This window comes from Nycticebus coucang, chromosome 4 (genome assembly GCF_027406575.1).
Source record: "Nycticebus coucang isolate mNycCou1 chromosome 4, mNycCou1.pri, whole genome shotgun sequence".
NCBI lineage: Eukaryota > Metazoa > Chordata > Mammalia > Primates > Lorisidae > Nycticebus > Nycticebus coucang.
In genome coordinates, this window is record NC_069783.1 from 128,513,314 (window position 1) to 128,526,230 (window position 12,917).

Consider the following 12,917-nt stretch of genomic DNA (forward strand, 5'->3'; position numbering starts at 1 on the left):
TTTGAATCAGACCAAAGCTTGATAACTAGGATCTATAGAGGACAAAGGGAAGCCACAAGTCAGTCTGCTCCCTCCCCTGCTCAGTGTAGACCTGGTGCAGACCAGTGTGGGTGCACCTCAGAGTTAAGGGTGCTTCCCCACAGTGCCTGTTTTCTGTTGCATGGGTTCTGCACAAACTCCAGGCGGTATCCCATCTGTGCAGATAAGAGGTCTGTGAGGGTGTTGGGTGCCATCGTGCAGTTCAGGCCATGCTGTGCTGACATGGTTCTTTCATAATCTAATCTACTCTTCCCCTCACATTCTCTAATCTTCTTAATGTGTCACCTATCACCTTTTCCCCCCACACTGAGTGTACCCTGTTCCTTCTCTGTGATTTCACAATGTGGCTTCAGAGACAAGTGATCCATATGAAGGCAGCTACCTGCAACTCCACTTTCCCCGTGAGTGGCACATTTGTAGTCTGTCTCTAGTCTGCCCTGCAAATGTTTTCTCCTATATACACATATCTATGATAGTTTATAAATTAGACACAGTAATAGATCAACTATAATAACTAATAATAAAGGAATAATTTTAACAACGTGCTATACTGTAAGTGACGTGAATGTCATCTCTCAAAACAGTTTATCATACTCTCCTCACCCTACTTCTCCTTGCGATGACAGGGGCAGATACAGTGAACGCGACTGGATGAGGGAGGTGGGTGAGGCAGGCACTGTGATGCAGTTTGGGCTGCTGTTTATGTTCCAACTGCATATTAGAAGGAGGAGATCATCTCCTTCCAGTGATCCTGGATCACCAAGCTGAGGGCTGAATGTGAGGACAGAGCATATCAATGGCTAAGGGAGAATTTGGGGTACAGCACAGACAGTGTGGTTATACCAGAAGAAGGATGATTGACATCCTGGGCAAAATGGAGCAGAATGGTTTGAGATTTTTTATCACACTACTCAGAAGAGTACATAATTTAAAACTTATAAATTGTTTATTTCTGGAGTTTTCAATTTAAGACTTAGACACCATTTTGACTATATGTATTGAAACCATAGGACACAAAGCCAAAAATGTGATTCTTGATCTTGCACCCCATTTCCTGGCATACAACTTCTAAAATCCTTAGGATCTCCAAAAGAGATAGCTGTGTGTGTGGTTGATGGCCTGATGTCCAGCAGTTCCTAGGCAGCTTCAGAGTAAGGCCTGGTCACCTGAAAGACTATGGTAGGATTAGAAGGTTGGGACTTCTAGACCCACTTCTCAACCTCCAGGGAGGAGAGAGAGACTGGAAGTTTGTTTGACACCAATGGCCAGTCCTTTAGTCAGGCATGCCAAGTAATGAATCTTTCATAAAACCCCAAAGGACAGGGTTCAGAGAGCTTCTAGATAGCGGAATATATGGAAGTTCCAAGGGGGTGGTGCCCTTTGGAGGGTCTGGAAGCTCTGCATCTCTTCCCCATACCTTGCCCTATGTCCCTCACCATCTGTATCCTTCATAATCTCCTCCATAATTAACCAGCTGGCAGAAGTGTCTCCTTGAGTTCTGTGAAACATTCTACTGAATTTATCGAACCCTAGGATGGGGTTGTGGGAACCCCAGCTTGAAGGCTGTTGGTCAGAAGTTCTGGTGTGGGGAGGGGCAGACGAACCCTGTGGGGTCTGATACTGTCACCAAGGAGACGGTGCTGGGATCAAAAGGGAGGACACCCAGCTGGTGTCTACTGAAGAATCGATTGTGGGATTTTTGGAGTGAAAAAATATTCCCACACATAGGTCACATAAATCCTCTGTGTTGATTAGTGTCGTGGTGGTGTGAGGACAAAGAAAAAACAGGTTGAGTGTGTTTTTTCTCACACAAGTAACAGATAAGGGGGAATGCTTTATACTGTATTCTAAGTGCTCCTCATCCATTTCAGAAATCAATCTTTTTAAGTTTGAGACTATACTCACGTGATACTGATTCTGCAAATGATAGCATTTTCTGTCAGTGTGGTAGGGTTTTTTAGGATTATGATTATTGCAAATAGTAGCTCCTTACAGGTATCAAATAATTTTGATAGATCTTGTTCTTGTTTACATTTTATAAACAAAGGAAGGGAAGTAAGAGTTTCTTCCTGCAGTAATAGCCCACCAATAGTATGACTATTAATTCTACTCTGGTATTCAAGTATGATCCCAAAGGAATACTTTGTAACAGTGTATCAGTCTTCGTTTTTAGCAAATTGTAAATCATACACAAAATGTGCATTTTTTTCATGATCTATCAGCTAGACAGCTATGATTTAATATTAATAAAAAAGAAACTAGAATAAGAGCTAATGAAACTTAAAGTGACCAAAAGAAAGGAAATAAAAATTAGAGCCAAAATCAATCAGAATAAAAAGTAAAAAAATCAAAATCAATGAAATCAAAATGTGCATTTTTTACTGTTTGGAATTCATTAAGGGTAAACAAAGAATTAGGTTACACTGATTGCATTTATTAGATAAAATCCCTCTTATACTTGCGTTCTTCCCCCAAGAGGTGTGCCACACACTGTGTCCCCCACTCCCCTTCTACCTCTGCCTCTCCCCGCTACCTCGTTCTGCTACCATACCCCTTGAATTAGATCATGTATTGCCTTCATATTAGAATATAAATATACACATTGGATTTTTGCTTCCCCGTTCTTGTGATAATTTACTAAGAACAATGTTTTCCATCTTCATCTGGGTTAATATGAAAGATATAAAGCCTCCATCGTTTTTAGTGGCTGAATAGTATTCCATGGTATATATGTACCACAGTTTGTTGATCCATTCCTGGGTTGGTGGCCATTTAGGTTGTTTCCACATTTTGTGATTTTAAATTGAGCTGCGATAAACGGTCTAGCGCAAATGTCCTTATGATAAAAGGATTTCTTTTTCTTCTGGGTAGATGCTCAGTAATGGGATTGCAGGATTAAATGGCAGATCTAATTTGACTTCTTTGAGGATTATCCATACTTCCTTTCAAAAGGTTGTATTAATTAGCATCCCCAGCAGCAGCGTAAAAGTGTTCCCTTCTCTCCACATCCACAGCGGCATCTGCCACTTTGAGACTTTGTGATGTGGGCCATTTTGGGGCTAGGTGATATCTTATGGTGGGTTTGATTTGCATTTCTCTGATGATCAGGGATGATGAGTATTATTTCATATGTTTGTTAACTATTCATCTGTCTTTAGAAAGGTTCTATTCATGTCTCTTGCCCTGTGATATATAGGATTCTTGGATCTTTTCTAGTTGATTAATTTGAGTTGTCTATACATCCTAGTAATCATGGTTTTGTCCAATTCATAATATGCAAATGTCTTTTCCCATTCTGAAGGCTGTCTGTTTGCTTTGGTTATTGTTCCCTTAGCTGTATAGCAGCTTTTCAGTTGAATTAAGTCTCATTTGTTTATTATTGGTGTTGTGGTGACTGCCACAGAAGTCTTTTTCATAAAATCTTTCCCCAGGTTGATATCTTCAAGTGTTTTCCCCACACTTTCTTTGAGGATTTTTATTGTTTCGTGCCTTAGATTTAGATCTTTTATCTATCCTGAATCAATTTTTGTAAGTGATGAGAGATGAGGGCCCAGTTTCAGTCTTTTACATATCGTTATCCAGTTCTCCCAGCACCATTTATTGAATAGGGATTCTTTTCCCTAGTGTATGTTCTTGTTTGTTTTATCAAAGATCAGGTAGCTGTAAGATATTAGTTTCCTTTCATGGTTTTCTATTCAGTTCTAAATGTCAGTGACTATTTTTGTGCCAATACCGTGCTGTTTTGATCTTTACAGCTGAAAGTCTGGTAGTGATATGCCCTGGCTTTGTTTTTATTACTAAGAATTGCTTTGGCTATAACATTTTTTTTTTTTTGGTTCCATACAAAATGCAGAATTATTTTTTTTCCTACATTTTGAAAGTATGATGATGGGATTTTAATGGGGATTGCATAAAATCTGTAGAATGGTTTGGGAGTATAGAAATTTTAATAATGTTGTTTCTCTCCAGCCAAGAGCATGTTATATCCTTCCATTTGTTAATATCCTCTGCTATTTCTTTTCTTAGGGTTTTGTAAGTTTCTTTATAGAGGTCCTTCACCTCTTTTATTAGGTATATTCCTAGGTATTTCATTTTTTTCTGAGGCTACTGTGAAGACATTTGTGTCCTTGATTAGCTTCTCATCTTGGCTGTTATTGGCATATACAAAGGCTACTGACTTGTGGAGATTAACTTTATATCCTGAGACCTTAGTGTATTTTTTGATCACTTCCAGGATTCTTGTGGTTGAGTTGTTGGTGTTCTCTAAGTATAAGATCATCATTGGCATAGAGGGAGAGTTTGAGCTCTTCTGCTCCCATTAAGATGCCCTTTATAGCCTTCTATTGCCTGATTGAATTGGTTAGAACTTCCAGCACTATGTTGTATAGTGGTGGTGGTAGAGGACAACCTTGTGTTTGTTCCAGTTCTAAGTGGAAAAGTTTTCAGTTTTACTCAATTTAGTATAATACTAGCAGTGGGTTTGTCATAGATGGCTTCAATAAGTTTAAGAAATATGCCACCTATGCCTATATTTTTAAGTGTTCTTATTAGAAAAAAGATGTTGAATTTTATTGAATGCTTTTTCTGCCTCTATTCAGAGGATCATATGGTCATTGTTTCTGCTTCTGTTGATATGGTGAAGTACATTTTTTGTTTACTGGGCTTGCATCTCTGGGATGAATCCTGCGTGATTGTGATTTTATTTTTTAATGTGTAGCTGTAATTTATTGGGTAGGATTTTATTGAGAATTTTTGCATCTATATTCATTAGTGAAATTGGTCTGAAATTCTCAATTTAGTTGGATGTTTTACTGGTTTTGGCATCAGGGTAACGTTTGCTTTGTAGAACGTGTTGGGGAAGATTCCTTCCTTTTTCCTCTCTCTCTCTCTTTTTTTTTTTTTTTTGGAATAATTTCTGCAATATGAGTATAAGCTTTTCCTTGAAGGTTTGATAGAATTCTGGTGTGAAGTCATCTGGACCATGGCATTTTTTGTTGGGAAATTTTTTATTTTTTCTTCAATCTCAGTGGTTGAGATTGGTCTTTTCAGAAGATCTATTTGTTCTTGTTTAAGTCTAGGGAGAGGATATTATTCTTGTTATTGATCCATTTTCTCCACATTATACAATTTCTAGGCATAGAGTTTCTTGTAGTACTCAGAGATAATCTCTTGTGTCTCTGTGGCATCTGTTGTTATTTCCTGTTTATTGTTTCTGATTGATGTGATTAGAGATTTTGTTTTCTGTTTCTAGTTAATCTGGCCACAGGTTATCTATTTTATTTATTTTTTCAAAAAATTAAATCATTTGGGGGGGCACCTGTGGCTCAAAGGAGTAGGGTGTCAGCCCAATATGCCAGAGGTGGAGGGTTCAAACCCAGCCTTGGACAAAAACTGCAATAAATAAATAAATAAATAAATAAATAAAATAAAAAATATTTTTTGTTTCATTAATTTTTTGAATGATTCTCCTGTTTTTAATTTCATTAATCTCTGATTTAATTCTGGTTAATTCTTTCCTTCTGCTGGTTTGGGGATTAGATTGTTGTATTTTCCAATTCCATAAGATGGTTCTTGAGTTTGTCAATGCACTCCCTTTCTGTTTTTCAAATGTGGGCATCTAATGTAATACATTTCCCTCATAGGAGGGCTTTCACTGTATCCCACAGGTTTTTAGAACTTATTCCTTCATTGTTGTTATGTTTGAGGAATTTAATGATTTCCTCTTTTATCTTTTCTTGAACATAACTCTCATTTAGCTAAAAGTTACTTAATTTCCATGTCTTTGTGTAGAGATGTGCATTTTAGTTGGAGTTGAGTTCCACCTTTATTGCCTTGTGGTCTGAGAAGGTATAAGGTACACTTTCTATTGTTTTAATTTTGCTGAGGTTTGATTTGTATTCTAGGATGTGGTCAATTTTGGAGTATGTATGATGGGCTGAGAAAAATGTATATTCTTTTGCTTTGGGATGTTGTGTTCTGTATATGTATATTAATCCCTTTTGTTCCAGGGTCATATTTAAGTCCCTTGTGTCTTGGTTAGTTTCCATTTATAGGACCTGTCCAGTTCTGTCAGAGGGATGTTAATGTCCCCAGCTATTATGGTGTCTTTGGGATGTCATATTGCTCACCTTCATGGTCTGTTTCATAAATATGGGCATATTAAAGTTGGGTGCATAAATATTTAAAATTGATATGTTTTCATGTTGTATTGTACCTTTGACCAGTATAAAGTGTCCATCTTTGTCTTTCTTTTTTTATTTTTATTTTATTTATTTATTTATTTATTTTTTATTGTTGGGGATTCATTGAAGGTACAAATAACCAAGTTACACTAATTGCATTTGTCAGGCAAAGTCCCTCTTATAAATGTGTTTTTTCTCCAAGAGGTGTGCCAAACACCATGACCCATCACCCCCTCCCTCCTTTCCTCTCTTCCATCTTTGTCTTTCTTAATTTTAGTTGCTTTAAAACTGCTTGTATCTGAAATTAAGATCGCAACCTCTCCTTTGTTCTGGTTTCCTTTTTCTTCCTTTTCCGTTTCATTTTGGGTTTCCAACCCAGATTTTAAAAGTCTATAGACTGCTTCTCAGACATGCAAGGAAAATTTATAAGCTTTTTGGAGACTGTCTCTTCTTCTGTTATTTATTGATTATGAACTACCAATATTTTTATGTATTCTTTACCTTGTTTTTACTGTAGCAAGAGCAACTTTGGTTAAGGAAAGGCGTTCTGTTTGTCAAAAAGAAGAAATGGCTGAAAACCATTTTTCCACCTTCACTTTAGTCCAGCCATTCATACCAGGTCCTTGAATGGCCTTTGTCAACCATTGTGATACAGAGGTAAGTTGTCTTCATAAAACCTTTTTTAAAGGATATTTATTTATAATTAAATCATACCTGTGTACATTAATGCATTTATGGGATACAATGTGATTTTTTTCACATACCATCCCACTGATTCTCATAATAATAAGAAAGATCTAACAAAAAAAGTCCTCATAATCATAAGAGAAATCATATAGTGTCAAGCCAGAGATGTGCTTAGCATTGAGCATTAGGAAAACTAGTGGAGCAAAGCTTAAGCTTATCATTATGGAAGGAAAGTACTATAAAGCAACCAAAAAACCCCAGCTCAACAAACATGGAGAGAAAGAGAGTGATGAAGGGAAAGAATTGATTGAGGAAGGGCAAGATAAATATAAACATTGAGTAAGACAGTCCAAATGAGGGAGATTATTATGAAAACACAACAGATAGCCAGGTGTTGTGGTGGGTGCCTATAATCCCAGGTACTCAGGAGGTTGAGGCAAGCGTATCGCTTAAGCCTGGGAGTTGGATGTTTCTGTGACCTGTGATGCCATGGCACTCTACCATGGGTGAAAAAGTGAAACTCTATCTCTAAAAAAGAAAAGTCATAAATAAATAAATAAAAACACGACAGAAATAGTGGAGTTAAATGGCGGCATGATCTCTGTATAAGATATAATAGAAATTATTTTAAACATAACTTAGAAAAAGAAAGCCAGGTAATGAAAAAATGTTCAGATTTATCTGAATGACTTATAACTGATGTTAATAAGGAACATAAAGAAAACTTAATGATGGCTATAGTAACATTAATCTTGTATACATTTACAAATAACTAGAAGATATTTCATAAGTTCCTAGCATGAATGAAAGATAACTATCTAAGGTGATGGTTCCTCAGCCACAGGCTGGGAGGCCGTGATTGGGAACCCTGGGTTAGGGTCCCTTGTGGATGATGGCCATGGCTGGACAAGCATTAAGGACGGCAGTGATGAGAGTGGCACAGGCAGGAAGGGTACTAAAAGGAAAGTTGACACAGATGCAGGGGGTGTTTGGAACCCAGATACTGAACAGAGCTTGGCCATCTCCCTGTTCTATGGTTGTCAGAAAATCATCTTGTCCTTTGAAGGCAAGATGTACGGTTAGAATGAAATGATTACCTGCTACATCAAGCTAAGATTGGAGAAGGTCTGAACTTGCAACCAGGTCTCTAATCTCACCCAGGTTTCAACTTGAAAGTAATCAAGAGAAATCTAGTCCAAGCTAAAGGACCAGGTTTCCAAGAACAAGGCTTTCCGAACCATGGCTACCACGTCGTTGGCCCAGCTCACCAAATTGGGTCCTGGTGGTCCTAAAGCCTCTGAGCTTTTCCAGTTTTGGCCTGGGGCCCTAGACCCCTGTGCAAGTTTCAGATGTGAAGCCATTCTTCTTGTCATTGACTCTCCCATCTATTGACCAGGGTATGGGTTCACTTAACCCCTCTCACCCCTGTCTGTACTTGCTCCATTATTTCCAGCCTGGCAGGCTTGGGCCCTGGGCTCTTCCTGGTTGCAGCTAGTAGAGTTCTCTGCCTGTGTGGAACTGCCAAATGCAACTGGCTCATACCAGAGGCACCTGTTTGTACACATCAGCCAGCACAGCCCCAGCCCTGGAGTACCCCCACTCAAGAGTGTGGATGTCCAGCAGATCAATTACAAATTCTCTAAGAAAAGGGTGGTGTCCAGGAACTGATGATCATGGCCTCCTCCCCCTGTCTTTTTCCTGTTTAAGTTTTTGGCAGAACTGAACTGGGACCCAAGTGGTGAGAAGACCAGGGCTAGCAGTGGTGGAAGCAGCAACAGTGGTGCCTTATACAGAGTGAGCAGCCAGTATGAGAGCCTGGAGCACATGACCCTCATGTGCTCCTCCAAGGCCTGCTCCTTTGGCAAGCAGGTGGTGGAGAAGGTAGAGACAGAGCGGGCCCAGCTGGAGGATGGAGATTTGTGTACTGTCTGTTTTGCTCGCCCCTCTAGGAGTACCTGGTGAATTTCCTGCACAAGTTGTAGTAGCTGGCTGAATAATACATGAAGAACAGCATCCTTGAAAACTCCACCATCCTCCCGGTGGTGACAAACAGAGACACCCAGGAATTGCCGGGTGTCTTATTGGAATTACTGCCCTGCCTATGTCTTTGAGGTCTCCACCAATGAACACAGGGCCCAGCACCAATTTAATTCATGGTCTGGGACTGAGGGGGGACCCCCAAACTGGCTGACCCCTGGAATATACTCCTGGCAGGAAGGACCCTTGAGGTCTCCTCATGCTTTGTATTTAAGGAGAGGGCTGTGATTTAAAGGGGATGACATCAGAGGCCTAAGCAATAGGGGACACCAAAACTTGGTTGGTGAGCTAAATAGGTGGGTTCCAAGAAAATAATAGACTCTGAGAGTGGAACAGGGGGGTGTCTGAAAGGACAGATCACTCAAGAGCATCAGGGATTGAGGACAGGAGTGAGACTACCTTCAGATACACTTCTCAGCCAATGACAGGGCCCCCTTGCCCCTCTCTTCTGGATGTTTGGGAGAGCCTTCATTACACATTGGGTTGTCTTCCAGCTACCAGCCCCCCAAATTTCTGCCCCCAAGATATCACCCTTTTTACTACAGAGATTAACCCTATTTGTGTAGGAGCAGAGCCAGGTGGGCCCTGGAAATATTTTTAATATAATGATCTATTTATAAGGGTTATGGCTTTATCTCAGCTGCACGAGAAATGGGGGAAGGCTTTGTAACTCATCCTCCTCCTTCTCAGTGAGCAGCGGGTTCTACTGTTGTGTTTCCTCACTTGCCAACACCAAAGTCTGTTGGTTTGTGTTATGACAGAGGATAAAGCTATTTCCCCCCAAAAAATGTATATATAAATATGTATATGTTTACATATTTAAGATGATGAATATCCTTATACCCTGAGTTGATGATATGAATGTGTGAAATTATCATGTGTACTCCCCAAATATGGACCCCTATTATGTATCAATTACAAATATTAGAAAATGGCTGGACACCCGTACCTCAGTGTTTAGGGCGCATGCCACATACATCCGATCTGGTAGTTTCAAACCTGGCTTGGGCCTGCTCCACAATGACAACTGCAACAATAAAATAGCCAGGAATTATGGCAGGACCCTGTAGTCCCAGCTACTTATGAGGCTGAGGCAAGAGAATCGCTGATGCCCAAGAGTTGGAGGTTGCTTGGAGCTGTGACGCCATGGCACCCTACCTAGGGGGACATAGTGAGACTCTGACTTAAAAATAATAATAATAATAAAGGAGTTTTATTTTATTTTTTAGAAAAAAAAATGTTTATTCTGTGTGGTTATCTTTTCTTTTTTCGGGTATTCCATTTATGAACAACCCCCCAAAGTTATCTTTTCCTTTGATTGCTTATGACAGCCTGAACATCAATCTTCTTTTTAAGGTCTATTCTCTATTTTTTGGTAGTATTTCTAAGAAAGGAAATTTAGTCTGTATTATTTCTTTTCAATTTAATGAAATGTCATCTCATATTTAATCTAGTCAAACCTATGCTCACAGATTATACAAAGTGAAACCTCTTTTAGGCTCTATTAGAATTATTAAATGAATTATTAGTATTTGGCTCTTCTGGCTTTTGTTTAAGTTTTCTAACAGTGTTTAGTATATTCTCAACTTAACTAATTTATCTTACTATTTGATGTAATTTCTTGGTAGCTGAACTTTTTGAAAATAAGGCAAAATATGGGCGGTGCCTGTGGCTCAGTGAGTAGGGCGCCAGCCCCATATGCCGAGGGTGGCGGGTTCAAACCCAGCCCTGGCCAAACTGCAACCAAAAAATAGCCGGGCGTTGTGGTGGGCGCCTGTAGTCCCAGCTGCTCGGGAGGCTGAGGCAAGAGAATCGCGTAAGCCCAAGAGTTAAGAGGTTGCTGTGAGCCGTGTGACGCCACGGCACTCTACCCGAGGGCGGTACAGTGAGACTCTGTCTCTACAAAAAAATAAAATAAAATAAATAAAAAAAAAGAAAATAAGGCAAAATAAATAAACATTTATAGTTTTGTTAACTAAAATTAAAATTTATGTATCCATTAAATGTGAAAAGATATTTTAAATTCAAACCTCTTAAACAAATTAGTCAGTTGTGTGTTTTGGTGTTTTTCTCATTCATCCTGTGCTCATGAAATCTCTGTAATGGACACAGATGTTCACACATCCAGTAAATGTAGTCAGATTTGATTAAAGAATCATCAAATAAACTATACAAAGTTATAGAAGCATACGGCAGTAAAGACTGCCAAATAGTATAGAAAATTATCTCTGGAAGGTCATTTCTTAATTTGACAAATATGTCCAGAATGCGAACATTTTATTATTCTAAAGAAGCATTATTAACTTTAGTATTCATGCTTGTCAAACCTTGTACACAATGTCTTTTATCAGTAAAACACAACAGTCCTGTGGGCCCGATGTTTTAGTCCATTTCTTCTTTCCTCATGTGAGTATCGGGTCCTGCTGGACAATCATGGATATACTGGGAGATTTCTAAATCTTCAACATGTATAATCATAGGGTTTTTTAAATTCTAGATCCTTTCTTCAGTTTTTGTTGTTGTTGTTGAGGTTTCCTTGAGGGTACACAGATCCAGCGTACATTGATTGCTTTGTTAGATAAGAACCCTTGTCCCCCTATTCTTAGGTTGTAACTGGGTTATAGCTTTCATGTGAAAGCCCTAAATTAGTTTCATAGTACGGCTGAGTACATTGGGTACTTTTTTTTCCATTCTTGAGATACTTACGGGGAAGGGGGAAAGGGAGGGGAGGGGATAAAGCAAGGGGGATAGGTGGGATTACACCTGTGGTGTATCTTACAAGGGTATATGTGAAACTTAGTAAATGTAGAATGTAAATGTCTTAGCACAATAACTAAAAAAACGCCAGGAAGGCTGTGTCAACCAGTATGATGAAAATGTGTCAAACGGTTTATGAAGCTAGTGTATGATGCCCCATGATCATATCAATGTACACAGCTATAATTTAATAATAATAATAAAAGAACCCTTGTCCCACCCATAAAAGACATACCACACCCCTTTTCTTTAACTTTTAATGACCATTCTATCAGGTATCAATAGACAGAGTTATTAGTACGTTGTTGACAGAAGAATAAGAAAACCATGTGAAATTCAAACTAGGGTTTTACATTTCTTTCTTACATCATAGTAGTACTTAAAATGCCCTCATAATTCTCTAATCATAACAGCATTTTTCTTCTACAAGTTAAAATTTGTAGGGATAATTATTGAAAGAGTTTTCTTTGGGCGGCGCCTGTGGCTCAGTCGGTAGGGCGCCGGCCCCATATACCGAGGGTGGCGGGTTCAAACCCGGCCCCGGCCAAACTGCAACCAAAAAATAGCCGGGCGTTGTGGTGGGCGCCTGTAGTCCCAGCTACTCTGGAGGCTGAGGCAAGAGAATCGCTTAAGCCCAAGAGTTGGAGGTTGCTGTGAGCTGTGTGAGGCCACGGCACTCTACCCGAGGGCCATAAAGTGAGACTCTGTCTCTACAAAAAAAAAAAAAAAAAGAGAAAGAGTTTTCTTGTAGCATCTTGAATTGTTTTTTTTTTTGAGTTAAACATTTTCTTCAATTTTAAAAATGGACACAATAACAAGAAATAAATATTTGCATATATTAATGAAAGCATATTTTTCTTCAAAAATGTTAAAATATAAAATTTGAATCCTATGGTTTTATTTTCTCCTCTTGTTCTCATTTTCCAAATGTCAGAGTTCTGTTGGATTTGCATTACATAGGTGTGCCAGTTTAGAATATCTTACACATACTTATGTTCTTAACACCATATTCCTTTCTTTTTTTTTTTTTTTTTTGTGGTTTTTTTGGCCGGGCTGGGTTTGAACCCGCCACCTCCGGCATATGGGACCGGCGCCCTACTCCTTGAGCCACAGGCGCCGCCCAACACCGTATTCCTTTCATGAGTAAGTAATCTCTTCCTAAAGTATGTATCCAGATTTATCTCCTATGTCCTTGGGTGCTTCATAGTTGACATA

General features: G+C 39.0%; 1 pseudogene; it reads left to right on the top strand.

The window, feature by feature from the left end:
- The first annotated feature begins 8,147 nt into the window (after nt 1-8,147).
- Nucleotides 8,148-12,917, top strand: part of LOC128584410 (transcriptional enhancer factor TEF-4-like) — a 48,943-nt pseudogene continuing 44,173 nt past the window's right edge.